This window comes from Pseudorca crassidens, chromosome 2 (assembly GCF_039906515.1).
Source record: "Pseudorca crassidens isolate mPseCra1 chromosome 2, mPseCra1.hap1, whole genome shotgun sequence".
In the NCBI taxonomy this organism is placed as follows: Eukaryota; Metazoa; Chordata; class Mammalia; order Artiodactyla; family Delphinidae; genus Pseudorca; species Pseudorca crassidens.
Window position 1 is genome coordinate 58,128,621 of NC_090297.1, and position 15,207 is coordinate 58,143,827.

At 46.0% G+C, this 15,207-nt stretch overlaps 1 protein-coding gene across 4 annotated transcripts in view; it reads right to left on the reverse strand.

Annotated features, from left to right (window-relative positions):
- The window catches only part of GNG12 (G protein subunit gamma 12), a 122,882-nt gene that overhangs the window by 59,783 nt on the left and 47,892 nt on the right, over positions 1-15,207 (reverse strand). For all 4 annotated transcript variants that reach the window (XM_067726523.1, XM_067726522.1, XM_067726521.1 and 1 more), the window contains exon 2: positions 14,785-14,838. The gene's annotated coding sequence lies outside the window, so the exon portion shown is untranslated. The remainder of the gene's footprint in view (positions 1-14,784; positions 14,839-15,207) is intronic.

Sequence of the window (15,207 nt, forward strand, 5' to 3'; positions counted from 1 at the left end):
CAGTGTGTATTTTCTACAAATAAGGAGTTCTCTTTTTTCTTTTTTAATTAATTAATTTATTTATGGCTGTGTTGGGGCTTCGTTACTGTGCAAGGGCTTTCTCTAGTTGTGGCAAGCGGGGGCCTCTCACTATCGCGGCCTCTCTTGTTGCGGAGCACAGGCTCCAGACGCGCAGGCTCAGTAATTGTGGCTCACGGGCCCAGTTGCTCCGTGGCATGCGGGATCTTCCCAGACCAGGGCTCGAACCCGTGTCCCCTGCACTGGCAGGCAGATTCTCAACCACTGTACCACCAAGGAGTTCTCTTAAACAACCTCACTACAATTAATATACTGCCGTTATCCAATCTGCAACCTTACTCAGATTCCGGCAATTCTCCCAATAATGCCTTTACAGCAAAAGAAAATCTAAAATTCTATGCGGCATTCGTCTTTCCTCTTTAGTCTCTTTTAATCTGGGACGGTTCCTAAGTCTTTGTATTGATATTTCACGGAGTTGATATTTCTAAGAGTAAAGGTCCGGTTATGTTGTACAACGCTCCTCAATTTGGGTTTGTCAGCTGTTTCTTCCTGATCAGATTCAGGTTTTGCACTTCTAGCCCACAGAAGTGAATACACATAATTTTTAATGATTTCAGTAAGATTCCATTTTACATAGGCATTTCCTGATTGCAGAATCTTGGGCTCTTTTATAATTTTGCTGTAATTGCAAAGTGAAGCTCTTTCTCTTTCTGCCTACCAACTATCCATTGGCCTTTCTCCATTCACTTCTATATTTAAGGATATGATATTAACAACTTGTTCTAAGATGCTGCTGTCCATGTGCAGTCCCACAACTGATAACCGGCCTTGCACACTGGCATATTATAAGATATATTTTAATTTAGGGAGACAAAAAATAATATTGCACTGCTGTTTCAATAAGCTTTGTCTTAAAGTATGGTTACAAACAGCACTGCTCCTCTCATGATTGACCCTGAATACATGTGTTCGTTTGTTCACTTGTTCATTCTTTTGTTTGTGTGTTCCGTCATTCATTTGAAATTTTCAGAGTGTCTGCTTTGTGCTAGTATTCTTCTAGGTGCTGACATCAAGCTCTCGTGTAAAGAAATAAATATGGTAATACAGATTATTCTAAGGGCTATGAAACACCCTGGTATCAAATAACGAGAGGGGGCGCTCCAGATGGAGCAGGCAAGAGCCTGGTGCTCTGAGACAGACACAGAGGCGCTATGGCTGCAGCTGGGACGCACAGAGGAAAAAGGGAGCCTCTCCAGTTCCATCCCACAATACTTATCACGACTATCCTCAAAATATCTGCAAAACCTGCCCTTTACCAAAAACATGAACCCCCAGATCGACCAAACCCAAATATGCATTTCTAAAGTGTGCCCTTCTCCTTCCTGTTCGTCCTGGTCAGCAGAGTCTGAACTTCAGGGTGCGGCCATTTGTGAATAATAATGAAAGCTTGAAAATGCCCAGAAATTAGAGGGAACTTACAAACCATTCTGACGTTGCTCAGCCTTGCAGTTACCTGGACATCAAGGAATCATTAATGAGTCAGGCTGTCTCAACATTAGATTAATGGCCAGTTTTAACAGTGGAAAGGGGACAGATGGCCAGGAAGAGAGGAGTGTGTGTGTGTGTGTGTGTGCGCGCGCGCGCGTGTGTGTGTGTGTGTGTGTGTGTGTGTGTGTGTGATCTCCTCAAACAACTGGGGTGGTGGCTGCAGCCACGAGCAAGGAAAGAAAAGCAACCAGTCTGTGCTGTGCTGTGGCCTGAGGCTGGGCCAGCAGCACGTCCAGCTCCCCAGGCCCATTCCCTCCTCTGGGTTGTGTCAGAGTGAGTCAAAAGGCAAGAAACTAGAGGATTCTCCCAGGAACTAATCCTGGGAGAAACATACCCCCCCACCTCCAAATAATGCCTATTTAGTGCTTAGGACAACTGGTTTCCATACACCTGGGGAAAAAGCAAACAGATGATACCATCAAAAAATTGTTTTTCTTACATAAAAATTTCGTGAGATAAAAAATTAGACAATATATATAAAAATATGATCAATAATCATTAGAAAACTCTATTAAATATTGAAAACAATTACATGAACCTACAAGGTGTGTGTGCACATTCATTTTCTTTCACATCTTTCTTTTGAGGAAAAACAGCCCCAAGGCAGTTAATCTGATGTATGAGTAACAAACAGCCTCTTACAATGCCAGGCTCTCAAATCTGAAGTGCACCTAAGGGTTTCTGAGAGCAGAGAAAGGTTTTTAAAAAAAAAAAAACTATTAAAAGCATTACTAATATAAACACTACGATTGTATCCTCCACTTGGGGGATGGAGATCCAGGACAATGGAGATGATAAACGTTCACCAGGGACACGAACTACCACTTGGTGAACGAAAGATAGCAGATGAGACTCTATCAGGAAGGCTCTTATTATTGAAGACACAACAGAAGCTAAACAGTCAGGTCAGTTCTGGTATTTAAAAGCAGTTGAATAATTAACAAAAGATTGATAAAGGTGTCAGGATAAAATCATATTTCAACAGAAGATGACATATATGGGAAGGTTTTTATATTTCAACCATTATCCTTCTGTTTTGCATTTTCCTTTTAAAAATATGTAGGAAATAGTAGTGAAATGGCTATCACCTAGTTAGCCCAAATCTGACTTTCTGGAAGCTGTTAGCAGTAAGTGTAAATGAACTAAGGCAAATAATTTAAACTCGCAGCACTAAAGCAAAAGACGTCAACGTGGGCCGTGGTGAGCTGGAGTCTGAAAGTCAGGATCACTAATAGATATCCAGTTGGTGGCTGAAATCCCTGTTTTCTGGTTGGTTCTATGTCTCTGCCACAATCTCAAGGAGTAAAAGAAGCCTACAGACCGGTAAGGATTGGCCATAACTAGCACTGGTGGCAGAGCTTTGGCAAAAAAGCTCACTACAGTTTAATAGGTGTGAGCCTTAAACCTAGTGGCATTTTAACCATTTCACTCTTTACAGATATTAAAAAAAATTTAACCCTAAGTTTAGAAACAGTTAGTTTCAAGGCAAAAAACCCACCCCCAAACCCCAAAACCTTATACACCCAGCCCCTTTCACTGTCCTAACTCATCACAGGCTGAGAATTTCCAGATTATCAGTCATGACAAGGATGCCTGATGGCTCATTTTACACAGTTCTCTATCTCTCCACCAGGGGGTGAAGTTGGCCAGCATTTGACTGAAAGAGAAAATTATTTTCAAACTTGGGTATCCTTTTGCATAGTGGTAGAAAGACGCTCACATACAAAAAGGGCCTTTCCCCTCCTTTCGCTTCTTCTCAGTACATTTAATCCTGACTGATTAGCAAAGCACTCCAGCCCTTGTGCGGCATGAGAGGGAAGGGTCATGATTATGGCTGAGAGCGAGCCAGCCACACATTATCTGCACAGTCCTGTAGGTTGGCAGGCCCGTTCTCCCAAAACTTGAGATCAGAGTTATGGTTTTGCCAAAGCTGATACAGTTTCAAGGATATTACTTTTTTTTTTTTCCTTAAAGGAGAATTTTCCACCAGGCGTATTTTAGCCAGCTGATGCCTCACACGGGGCTGGTTCCCTCCTGCCCGGCTCCTTTGCAGGGCCTCCCTCCCGGCAACCACAAAGCCACGGGAGGGCTGAGAGCACCCGCCCTGCCTTCCTGCAGGAACGGTGGGACCTTTCCACCCTGGGGGAGGGTGTCTGGTGGCCAGGAAGAAGCCCAGACAGCAATTCTTGGCTGGACCTCCCTCCCCCTCACTCACGGGGTTAGGAGCTCTGGGAGGGAACTCAGGTCTAGCTGGGTCAAGCCACAGCAGAGGACACACACACACACACACACACACACACACACACACACACACACAGGGCCAAAGCCTGTTCCTGAGTTCAGAAGCAAACTGGACTTTTAGTGTCTTGGTGAAGGCAAAATGGGGTGGAGGGAAAGACGCGGAGCGCTGCGCTAGTTCTCCCAGGTCCGGGGACAGATCCAGTTTTTTGTGGATCCTGAGCCTTGTACAATTCGGGGGCCTCTTTAAAAAAAGAATGCAAAATTAGGAATGAGCTACAGGACATCAGAAGGGGTCCTTGCCGATGAGAGATCCTGAGGCTTAAGCTTCATAACCGCCATCAGCTCCTTCGTGGGCCCTGGAGTTGAGCATGTGTGGCGGCAGGGGGCTCTCGTGAGCCTTACCCACAAAACGGCAATGGGGGGTTTCTCTAAGGCCACGTGCGTTGGTTCAGTCCCTGCCTCAGGGAGTGGGCTACGGAGCTGGGCAGGGAAGAAGGCAGGAGGTTCGGTTCCGCTTCCTCTTCATCCTGCCCGCACGCGTGGCAGATGCTCCGTACACACTTGCTGACCCACCAACTCAAGTGGCCCCACTGCTTGGTCCCCTACCCGTCCCTCCCTTCTTTCTGGCTTCCCGGCCACATTTCAAGTTTCCACATCAAGGAAGATTACTGCTGAACTGTCTGTCTGCAGGGGTGAGTAAGTCAGACCCAACCTATGAACAGGTTTCCTGCTCACCTGGACCATTCCTCACCGAAGGTGTCCAGGCATGAGTGACACAAACTTCAGTATCAGCCCAACAAACAATGATGTCATCATCATTCTTCGCAAACCTGCTACTTGGTGCAGCACGGGCACCTGGTCAGTAGGAAGCAAGGGGACAGGAGCTCTGTTGCTCAGGACTGCCCATTGCTCCAAGAGGACCCTAGGGACGAACTGCTCAACGGAGTGCAGGTGTTGCCCTGTGAGAGGAGAAAAGCTCCCTGTCAGGAATCCCTGCTCCGCCCTGGCCAGCTCGCCACCCTCCTGACCAAGCCGCGATCTCCAGTTTGGGTCATCTTGTTATAGTCTGGCCCTGTCTTCTCCTCCATGGCCCCTTCCAAGACCTCCCTGGATGCCAGGAAGGTGCCCACCATGCATCTTTATTGCAAGAGCACAAAATAAATTGATGTGAATTTAGAGTATCTAGCTAAATATAGCTATGCTTGCATGTTTCCACGGGACTTGTAAAAATAATATATAAACTCTCCTAATCTAGTGGCAAAATCACTTACTCAAAACTTAAAAGGAAATGAGGCGAAGCCTAAAAAAATGGAAAGCCATTTGGTTTAGTTATATAGCTTACTTTCATATATGCTACAGTTTGGTATTTATAAGCAAACCAGCTGCTAAATGTTCTTGTTCTTTCTTGAACAAAACAGTGAGAACAACTTCTTACATATAAAAGTGTCTTCATGAAGCCATTTATCACAAGGAGAAAAGTGTCCTGCAAATTCTCATCTGTAAAATGGAGCTAATATTGTGATGGGAATATATCATTTAATGGCCACCATTATTGGGGTGCTTACTATGTGCCAGGCCTGTGCTGAGCATTTCATATAGATTATTTCACTTAATCCTCTCAGTAACCCGGTACAGGATTATCCTCCACTTATTCATGTGAAATTTGAGACTTTAAGAGTAAGTGACTTGCTCAACTGTTGCTGGAGGATTGACACTTGTTTTCAAGGCTTTAAAAGTTTTTTAGAAATCATCACAACCGTCAAATGCAAACAATGATAACAGCCCATTTATTGAATATATACTATGTGACAGGCCACTGTGCTGAATTCATTACATGCATTGGTTCCTTTAATACAGCCCTCTTGCAAGGCAACTGTCATCCCCATTTAACAGATGACGAAACTGAAGTGCAAAGATGCTAAACCACTCTGCCCAAAGCATCTCAAGCAGCTGAGGAATGGTCTGAACTCTAGTCTCTCTGCTTATACTATGCCACCTCCCTACTGTAAAATGCACACAAATATTAATAGAAAGTTTGTTTTCAGTAACAGCCCGTTAAGCTATTTCATATATAGAGATTTTTGAATGGCCCAGTAAAAATCACTATATTCTTTCATGCCAAGAGAAGAAGACAGGTGAGCAGTGCTAGGGGAGATGAATTCTGCCCTCCGGGCCTCTGTCTCCAGCATCATGTGGGGCAGGAGGAAGGGCACAGGGACGGGGGAGACAGGGAGGGAGCTGCACCTCACATCTTTGTAGACAGCATGAAAAGTAACACTAGCATGTAAACCAGGTTCACATCTGGATACATAAGGTTGAGACTTGCCAGGGGAACCAGTCCATGATGGAACGACCCAAAACGCATTTAGTATTTTCTTAGGCCACTGTCCCCAAAGTGACTTCAACTTTAGCTGACCCAAGAGGCTTGCTAGCACATGTCGCTCGCTCATCTGAGACGCTGCCTTCACCATGGGGTGGGGAACATAAACACAGAGTGATCAACTTGTTGTGGGATCCACCGTCACAGTGGCCCAACTTGCACATGACAAAGAAGGTCACCTGGCAGAGAGGCCCAGTTCACGATGCTGGGGAGAAGGCAAACCAACCAGCTGAGTCCAAAGGACACTTAAACATACGAGAAAAACTGCAAAAAAGCAGGGATGGGGTGTCTTTGGAGGACAGTAGGGCACATTCGGCAAGGCTTGATTTTGGGGAGTTCATCAACTGTGGATGGACTCCTGATCCAGATGCCCCCATGAAGCAAGGCAAATCAGCTCTCAGATCAAGAGAAAGGATATTAGTTAGGGTAATGAGCATGAGAAATGGTGCTTGAGCACAGAGTTTCCCAATACTAGCTTTCTGCTGGGGTTATGTGCTGTTGGCGCGACAGCAAAGAAAACCGGCCCAGAGACAAGGTCAGAGGCTTCCCTGTGGTTTTAGAGAACAGAGTGTTGGTGCAAACCTGGCTGCCACTCGAATCCCTGCAGCCCAGGCAGATTTACTCAGACGAGCCTCACGTGCACACTTCGGATCCCATCAAAGGCAAGGTTACAGGGACTCAGGCGTGGCTTCATGGGAGCAGCATCTTTCCAACAACTCCAAGCATCTGAAAATCGGAATGGGATGCTTCTTGGGAGGGAGGGAGAGAGGGAGGGAGGGAGCTTGCCATGCCTGGACAGTTTTCAAGCACAGGCTAAAGGACCGCTTTTCAGGGTGTTGCAGAGGAGTTCCTCGAACTGGGCCAACAGTTAATATAACAAGATGCTCAAGTGGAAGTTTCCATTGTGGCAACACGATTCAGCAGATGGGAAATCCCAAAGCCGGGGCCAGACCACTATATGGAAATTCCTAAGAAGTTGACCTAGCTGGTTCAAAGGTCCATAAGGAGGATATTAACAGGTTCAGGACAGTGGAAAGTGATGGAGGATTTTGTGGGGCAGATTCCTCAGAAATGCTTTGATTCCTGGCCTCCCCAAGGTGGGTGGAGTGGTGGGAGTCCACTTTTCATCTCAAACCTGGAGACAAGAGTTTCAAAAGACAGTACCTGGAGGGCTCCTCGAGTTTGGGGATTGGTATGTGACATCTGCTTGAGGAACCAAAATGTGGGAAGGGAGCTGAAGCAATATAAGGTGACAGAGTAGAAGAAAGGGCCTGCTCGCCCCCTCCCACGATGGGGGGTTAAAGGGCACCAGGAATGCCAGCTCTGGTCTCTTTGAAACAGGCTCTACCCACCAGGGCTTCAGACTGAGGATGAGGGAACCCCAAAGAGAGAATCTGTATGGGAACGAGAAGCTGATGGAGGATGGTAGCAACCAGCAGAAGGAGAGGCACTGCCCGAATCCTGGGAGGTCCTGGTGGAATGTGCTGGTGTGGGAGTCCTCAGGACAACCATGGAAACAGCTAGGAAAGCAAAAGAGAGTCCATTCACCCACCAGCCAGGCTCAGAGAACCCAGTGTCAGGCGCGACAACAGTGGTCAGGTAAGAGCTTTCCTCCCTCTCTGCCTCACCTGGGCAGGCCTGGAATGGTGGGCAAGATGGAGGGAAGTCTCCTCTTGGAGTAAACACTGACCGTTCATAGATTAAAGTGAGCATTTCCAATTTCCAGAAAGTATGCGGCATGTGTGTGTGTGTGTGTGTGTGTGTGTATGTGTGTCACGTATAGGGGTCGTAGGACTTTTTGTTACCTAAGAGTAACCAGAAATGTCATAGGCCTGATCAAGTTTTTATCAGGAAATGGGGAAAGACACACCCCAGTGAATCAACTTTAAAGGCACGGTGAGAGACAAGAATAAAGCCGTGTCTTAATTATGTCTCACAAGCTGCGCTGTACAGTGTCCTAGTCACAGCTAACCTTTGCAGCAGTGCCTGTGGGCCAGGCACTGGGACGAGGACTCTACAGACATGACCTCATCCAGGCCCCCAACAGCTCTGTGAGGCAGGTATTATCACCCCTTTGACAGAAAAGGAAACTGTGGCTCAGAGAGGTAAGGCAACTTTCCCAGAGTCACACAGGGAGGTGAGCAGAGTAGTAGCTCGGACTCAACCACAAGTCTGACATTGAACTCTGGACTCTCTTCTCCCAGATGAGTAGTTTTCAGCAGCCAGTGATGACAAAAGCAGGATAGGGATCTTGGGATCTTTCCATCCTTCCCTCTAAGGAGTCCCTGAGCTAGAAAAGCAGAGAGCCAAGTTTGAAAACCACTGAACTGCACAATCTCAGCAGTCTCCTCCAACTCTGGGGTTCTAGGATTCTATCACGTGGGGGTTGGGAGTGGAGAGGTGTGGACCCACAAAAGAGGACACGGGGAAGAGGGAAAAGCCAGACTTTGTGTCCTGTGTTCCCAGAGAGGCAGCCGAAGGAGCTGGTTCCAGCAGGTGATACCAAAACAAACCTGAGGTTCAGAGAATTACAGTCACGTGTATAAATATACAGTTCAGACAATGCACATAAAGCACTTAGCACAGGGTGAACACCAGAGTAAAAGCATTAGGTAAATGGCAACTACGACTGTGAAAAGTTTACATATACGCCTAAAACCCTCAACATGCAATTTGATGCAACATACTCAGCCACTGACATCACTGTGTCTGTTCCATAGGGAGCTGTGTTTATCATGGACGCTAAACTCTACTCGCTGAGCCAAGAAAAGAAATGAACACATAAGATTAAGCTAGCCAAATCTAAAACAATTTGAGTAAGTCTTCTCTTAAGCAGTAGGGGGCTAGGGAGTCCTATGAAAAAATCATGGAAGCATGATCCCTTTCTCCAGTAAAAAAAAAAAGTACATACACAGCATTTTGCAAATAATTAGAGAAGCCCATTCATTGATTCATTCAATGGATTACAGATCCACTGAAGTCTATTCATCATCTTCAGGTTAATAATCTAGATCCAAGGGACACGACCTGAGGTCGTCAGGCCAAAAGCTGCCTACGTGACCCCACAGTGGGGTCACCCACACTCCTCCTCTCAGTATGCTCACTGTTGCTAGTCTGATCATGATACTAAACTTGGAATAGGTAGTCAATGTAACTGAAGCTGAATCTAATTTTAAACCTTTCAAGTTTAATGGACGCCAAATTAAGAATTTCTACATCAGTGCACTCTGGTACCTAGAAATTTTAATTGCTTGGCATGCTCTTTCTTTCCTTTCTTCTGGTAACAAAATTCCTCCTTTTTCCTAGGGACCCTGTGCCATGTGCTTCGGGTACGATTCATCCTCTTTCAAGGAACACATGAACAAGCCCTGGCCAAGCAGATACTGCTTATTGTCTACTGCCTACTTCTAGCCAGGTTGATTCAGGCAAGGAGTCCAAACTGGGCCAGACCTCCTTGGTACTATTGTTAGAACAATGACAAAAGAGGCACTCTCTTTTCTCTGAGAACCACAGCTGTGAAGATGATGGAAGTGTAACGCTGATGGCTACCTCTGCAAGGTACTGAGGGGGAGACTGCCTAAGAATGAAGCTGACAGAGTTAAGCAGAATCAAGAGATGGAGAGAGTGAAGGATAATGGCCTGATGTTTTCTGGAACACCTGGATACACCCATGCCTGAAGTCCATGCCAACACGGACATGTTAGTCATTAAGTCACGACACTAGTTTAAGTTGGACTTCTGTTACTTGCTACCAAAATAATTCTAACTAAGAAACCTGATCTAAATGAAGACAAAGCCCAAAAGGAAATTCCCATTTATGGACAGTCCTCGTGGAATTCTGGGCTCCTCTCTGACAATGATCCTTACTGAATTAACTTTTTTTTCATCCTATGCACATTACTTTCATATCACCCTCTGCTCCCTTACCAGTGCTGCCAACCCCTCAGACACTACTGCTGCAAAAATTATTAAAGTCACCGACTAGAAGAAGAAAATCACATAAGTGGACAATAGTAGCTCAGTTTATAGTTTGCTGCCATCCAATACATCCTTGGAGTCTACTAATCTTATTCCAGTGAGCTTCTCAAACTGCCCTGGTTCCCTCAAAAGGTACAGAACACTCTGGTACCTAAAATGACGTAGAGCCACAGGGCTCAAAACAGAAGGAGAGATGAACGTGGAGCAAGCGAAGTGGGCCACACAGGTCACAGGGGACAGGGTCCGTGTAAATTCTGTGCATCAAAAGGCCACTCCGCAGACTGAGTCAGGGCATAGCACGATTTGGAGTTGGGAGAAATAACTTTCACTGAGTACGTCCCAGGAAGTTGTTTATTATTCTTTTAGAACTGGGATGGTAAGGAGATCTCAACTCGTGTGCCAAGCCTGGGCCATAGCCAAACGTCTGGGCTCAGCATCAAGAGCCATGACGGTCTGTGACATGCATCACACGGGAGGGAGGAGGGATGAATATATATGCTTGTTATTACAGCGGAAAATATTACTTTTTTTTTTTTTTTCGGTACCCGGGCCTCTCACTGTTGTGGCCTCTCCCGTTGCGGAGCACAGGCTCCGGACGCGCAGGCTCAGCGGCCATGGCTCACGGGCCCAGCTGCTCCGCGGCATGTGGGATCTTCCCAGACCGGGGCACGAACCCGCGTCCCCTGCATCGGCAGGCGGACTCTCAACCACTGCGCCACCAGGGAAGCCCTGAAAATGTTACATTTTATACTTGGGTGAAGCAAGGCCAGCAGAGAAATGCACACCTGGGCTGGAAGGCGCTTCTTGGGCAGCACTCAGGTGTCACACATCGTTGGTCTACATGGAGGGCAGTCCTCATCAGTCACTTCTATAGGGATGTTGTTCGCTGCCTTAGGTGGCGTCCTCCTCCTGAGCACCCAGGGGGCAATTACTCTACGTCTCGAAAGAATCACAATCAACCTTGCTTCTTCTGAGTAACTAGAGTGCTTTTATCCTCTAGCCACCAAGAACTCCCAACTGAGCACGTTTTCCTAGTACTGACTGCTCAGGAACTCAGAGGCCAGACCATGGGGGCTGCTAGTATGCGTACAGGCTCTCACTTAAGAACTGGGGGCCTAACCTAATCTCGGATTTCACCTTACTTTTCCTTCCCCACAAATTTCCTTCCTTCCTTCTTTGTCTGAATCTTAATATATGTGTATTTAAAAGCTACCTCAAAACTCTTTGAAAGAAGACAGGCACATACACTAGATCAATAGCAATCAAAATAATGTACAACGAATCAGACAGTGAACAGAGGACAGTTTTATAAATGCTGCCTGTTGTGATAGCTGTTACAGGGAAGTTCCAAGCAAGCAGCGTGAGCATGTGGTGGGCCTTAGACCAGAGACAGCCCTGGGCCAAACTGTCACGTCAGCAAATGTCTCAGACCACGCCCTCCAACCCTCCTGCACTCCCCTCCCCCTACTCCATCCTTCCTCAGGCAGTTGGGTGCCCTGTGGTCCATTCCTGCACGTCCCACACCTACTCTCTCCCTAGTACTGTTGCTTGCTCTCCCTTCCCCAACTTCTCCCACCAATCAAAGCAGATCACACTTCTACAGGTCCCTGTACTTGACACTGGTAAGCTGTCAATGGCTGATAGCGGCTCAACCAACTATTTCTCTCAGGAATGAAGAGGGAGAAATCAAAGGACTAAATCACTAATGGTGGAATAGGCTGTAATTATGATACAGATGCAACTGAACAAGGGGATCTTCTTGTAAATTTCCAATAATTCTATGGGAAGCAGTTACCACAGTGGCCAGCATACAGTCGGCATTCAATGAACAGTAGACACTAATTATGACTACTGTTGCTATAATTATTAATCCTTCCACCACTGGATTACTCACTGTCTATTCCTCTATCACTACCATGACTACCACCACAGAGGTAACTGCTAGCCACAGATCCATAATCAATTAATGTATTTTAATTACATTCTATGGTTTATAAAGCACTTGCGTATACATCATCCTTTTTTTTTTTTTTTTTAAGAGGGAACACTTCTTTTTATTCTTTTTTTAAACAACTTCATTGAGATATAATTCATATACCATACAATTCACCCATTTTCATGTACAATTCAGTGGTTTTTAGTACATTTACAGGCACTGGGCAACCACTGCCAGAATGAACTTTAGAACGTCTTCATCACGCCAAAAGGAAACCCTATACCTTTAGCTATCTCCCCACGTCCCCCATTTTCACCTCCCAGCCCTAAGCAATGAATAATCTACTTCTGTCTCCAAGGATTCCCCTATTCTGCATTTTCATATGAATGGAATCACATTATATGTGGACATCTGTAACTGGCTTCTTTCACTTAGCATAACATGTTCAGGGGTTATCCATGTTGTAACATGTATCAGTACTTCATTCCCTTTTCCATCATCCTTTTTTATCTTCCTGGCAATCCTCAAGTTAAATGTTATTTCCGTTTTACAGATGAGGATACTGAAGCTCAGAAAGGTCCCATTTATAAGGTCCTAGAGCCAAGAAGTAGCAGAGCCAGGACTCAAACCCCAGTCTCATATAAATTTCTTGTTCTTTCCTCAACAAGTGGTTGCCAACTCTGTAGCTATTACATCAGAATCATCTGAGTGCTTCAAGGTCCCCAGGTTCACCTAATGAACGTAGACGGCCCAGTGAAGGGACTGTGAACTTGTATTTCAACAGGTACCTCATGCGATCCTGGGGAGCTGCTGGTGGGTGACCAGGTGCAGGGTCCTGGCTGACTAAGTACCCACTGTCCTCTCGGCCCTGTGCTGAGTACTACAAGGGAGACACATGGAACCTTCTGCTCTCAAGGCACTGACACAGGTACTGAGGAGGTAAGACTAGGAAGCTGAAGAAGGGTGCGTGACAGAAGACAGTGTTTGGCTTTGAAGTATTCGGAGCAGAGAAGATCACAGATGGTGGGAAGAGGCAGGGAAGGCCACGTTACAGAGAAGGGAAGATTCTACTGGGCCCTGCAGAATGAGGAGGACTTCCAAGCAGAGAAGGGGTGAGCTGCATGAGGTGTCCTCGGGAGAAACGGTAAACAGGCTAGTCTGGCTAGAGGAAAAGGAATAGTGGGAGCTGAACAAGAGAGGACTGGGCCAGATAATGGAAGTGGAGAAGCCAGAGAGGAGTCTAGGCTGGTGTGGTGGATGAAATGGGGGCACTGACAGTCTCTGAGCAAAGGAGGAACTTCCTGAAAGTTGAATTGAAGGAAGACTGGTGTGGCGGTGCTGCGTACCATGAAGCGAGGCTGGGAGCGGAAAGCTGGTATTGGCAAGACCAGCCAGGATGCTGCTGAACGGACCGGGATGCCAGGCGGCAGTCAGCAAGACCAGGATCCCAGGGTCTGTCGATCAGAACGGGCCGAGGGGACGGGCTGTGAGATGGGAGCGTGACCTGAGCCCTCTCACTCTCCAGGCACTTTTCATCCCATCACAGCTGTTTCCGTGAGACCCATAAACACTGTAGGGTGGATTGTGAAAATGGCCGCAAACCTTCCCCTCTCTGTAACCATCCTCCCTGCAACGTGATTCCGCAGCTCGTCTCACCGAGAGGTAGAATCTATTCCTGTACCTCTTGAATCTACACTAGCCACATAGCTTCTTTAGCCAACAGAATGTGGTGGAAGCAATGCTGTGGCAGTTCTGAGCCTTGGCCTCCAGACGCATCTGCTGTGTCTCTTGGTACCCTGCCCAAATGCCATGTGCACAAGCTCAGGGTAGCCTGCAGGACAGTGAGACACATGTCTTAGTCATTGTCATCACTCCAGCGGACAGCCAGGTGACCCCCAGCCTAGGTGACCTGGACCTGCAGCTGATTGAAGACACATGAATGGTCCTAGCTGAAACCAAAAGAATCACACACCTAGGCCCAGCCCAAATCGCCAAACGACAGAATTATGGGATAAAGAAATGATTGCTATTTTGAGTCAGTGAATTTTGAAGAGGTTTGTTATACAGCAAAAGCTAACTGATACACAATGCAAATAACATTATCGCCACATATCAGGGAGTGGTGTCACCTGAAGCCTCAGAAGCTTTTTCACTTCAGAAGTACATTACTTTCCCAGCTCTAAAGGAAGTTTTCTACCACTACAGAACTGTTATCTCATGACAGTCACATTTAGGTTTAAAGAGAGATGAGAGAAAAAATAGGGCAATAAGAAAGCTAATGTTACATCTATGAGCCAGTCTTCATTACAACACACTGCAAGGAACTGTCTGAATTCCTTGGCTGAAATATCACTTTGTTGTTTTGGATACTGTTTGAAACAAGCAGACTATCAACAGGGGCCTGGAAATAGTTTCAACACACAAAAAAAGTTTTTATTTTAATAGTATTTGGCATGCAATCATAGATCTTTTCCCTGATCATGTTCTTAGCAAAAGAACATGGATTGATCTGTTTTTTTAAGGCATGGAAACATCGTAAATCATTTCAGAGGAAAAAAAAAATGTAAATAAATAGACATCTAATCATAGTACTAGTAGAGATGCATCTAACTTAGCAGTGTGAGTATCACTTCAAAAGTGACGTCAAACGGTCACTTTGTTTTAAAAATGAAAGAGCACTTACCAGTAAGACTCTGTGTGGCCCACCGTTACCAGGTTTTTAGGTGATGGAATAAATCTGAAATAGAATGAAACAAGCATTCCGTAAGTAAATCACATTTGGAAAGGTGTGCCTTCGATCCCAGTGACTGCCATCACATTGAGTATTTATTCTTTTAGTTAAAGATTAGCAAAGCTTTTTCTGGCTCCTGATGGAATAGGGAGAGTTTTTTGCCTACATATTTCAACTTCCTGAACAGAGAGCATTCTCTCATCTCCTTCAGGGAGTGTTCAAAGTCTGAGGCCAGTATAACTATAAATGGTAGTGTTTTTGTCCAAACCCCTCCAAGTCAGCGGAAGCCTCCCGGGTTGTTGCTCTTGCTTTGGTCCCTCCACTCCCTTCTGCTAGCACCAAGCCATGACTCCCTTTATGGAACCGATTAAAAGA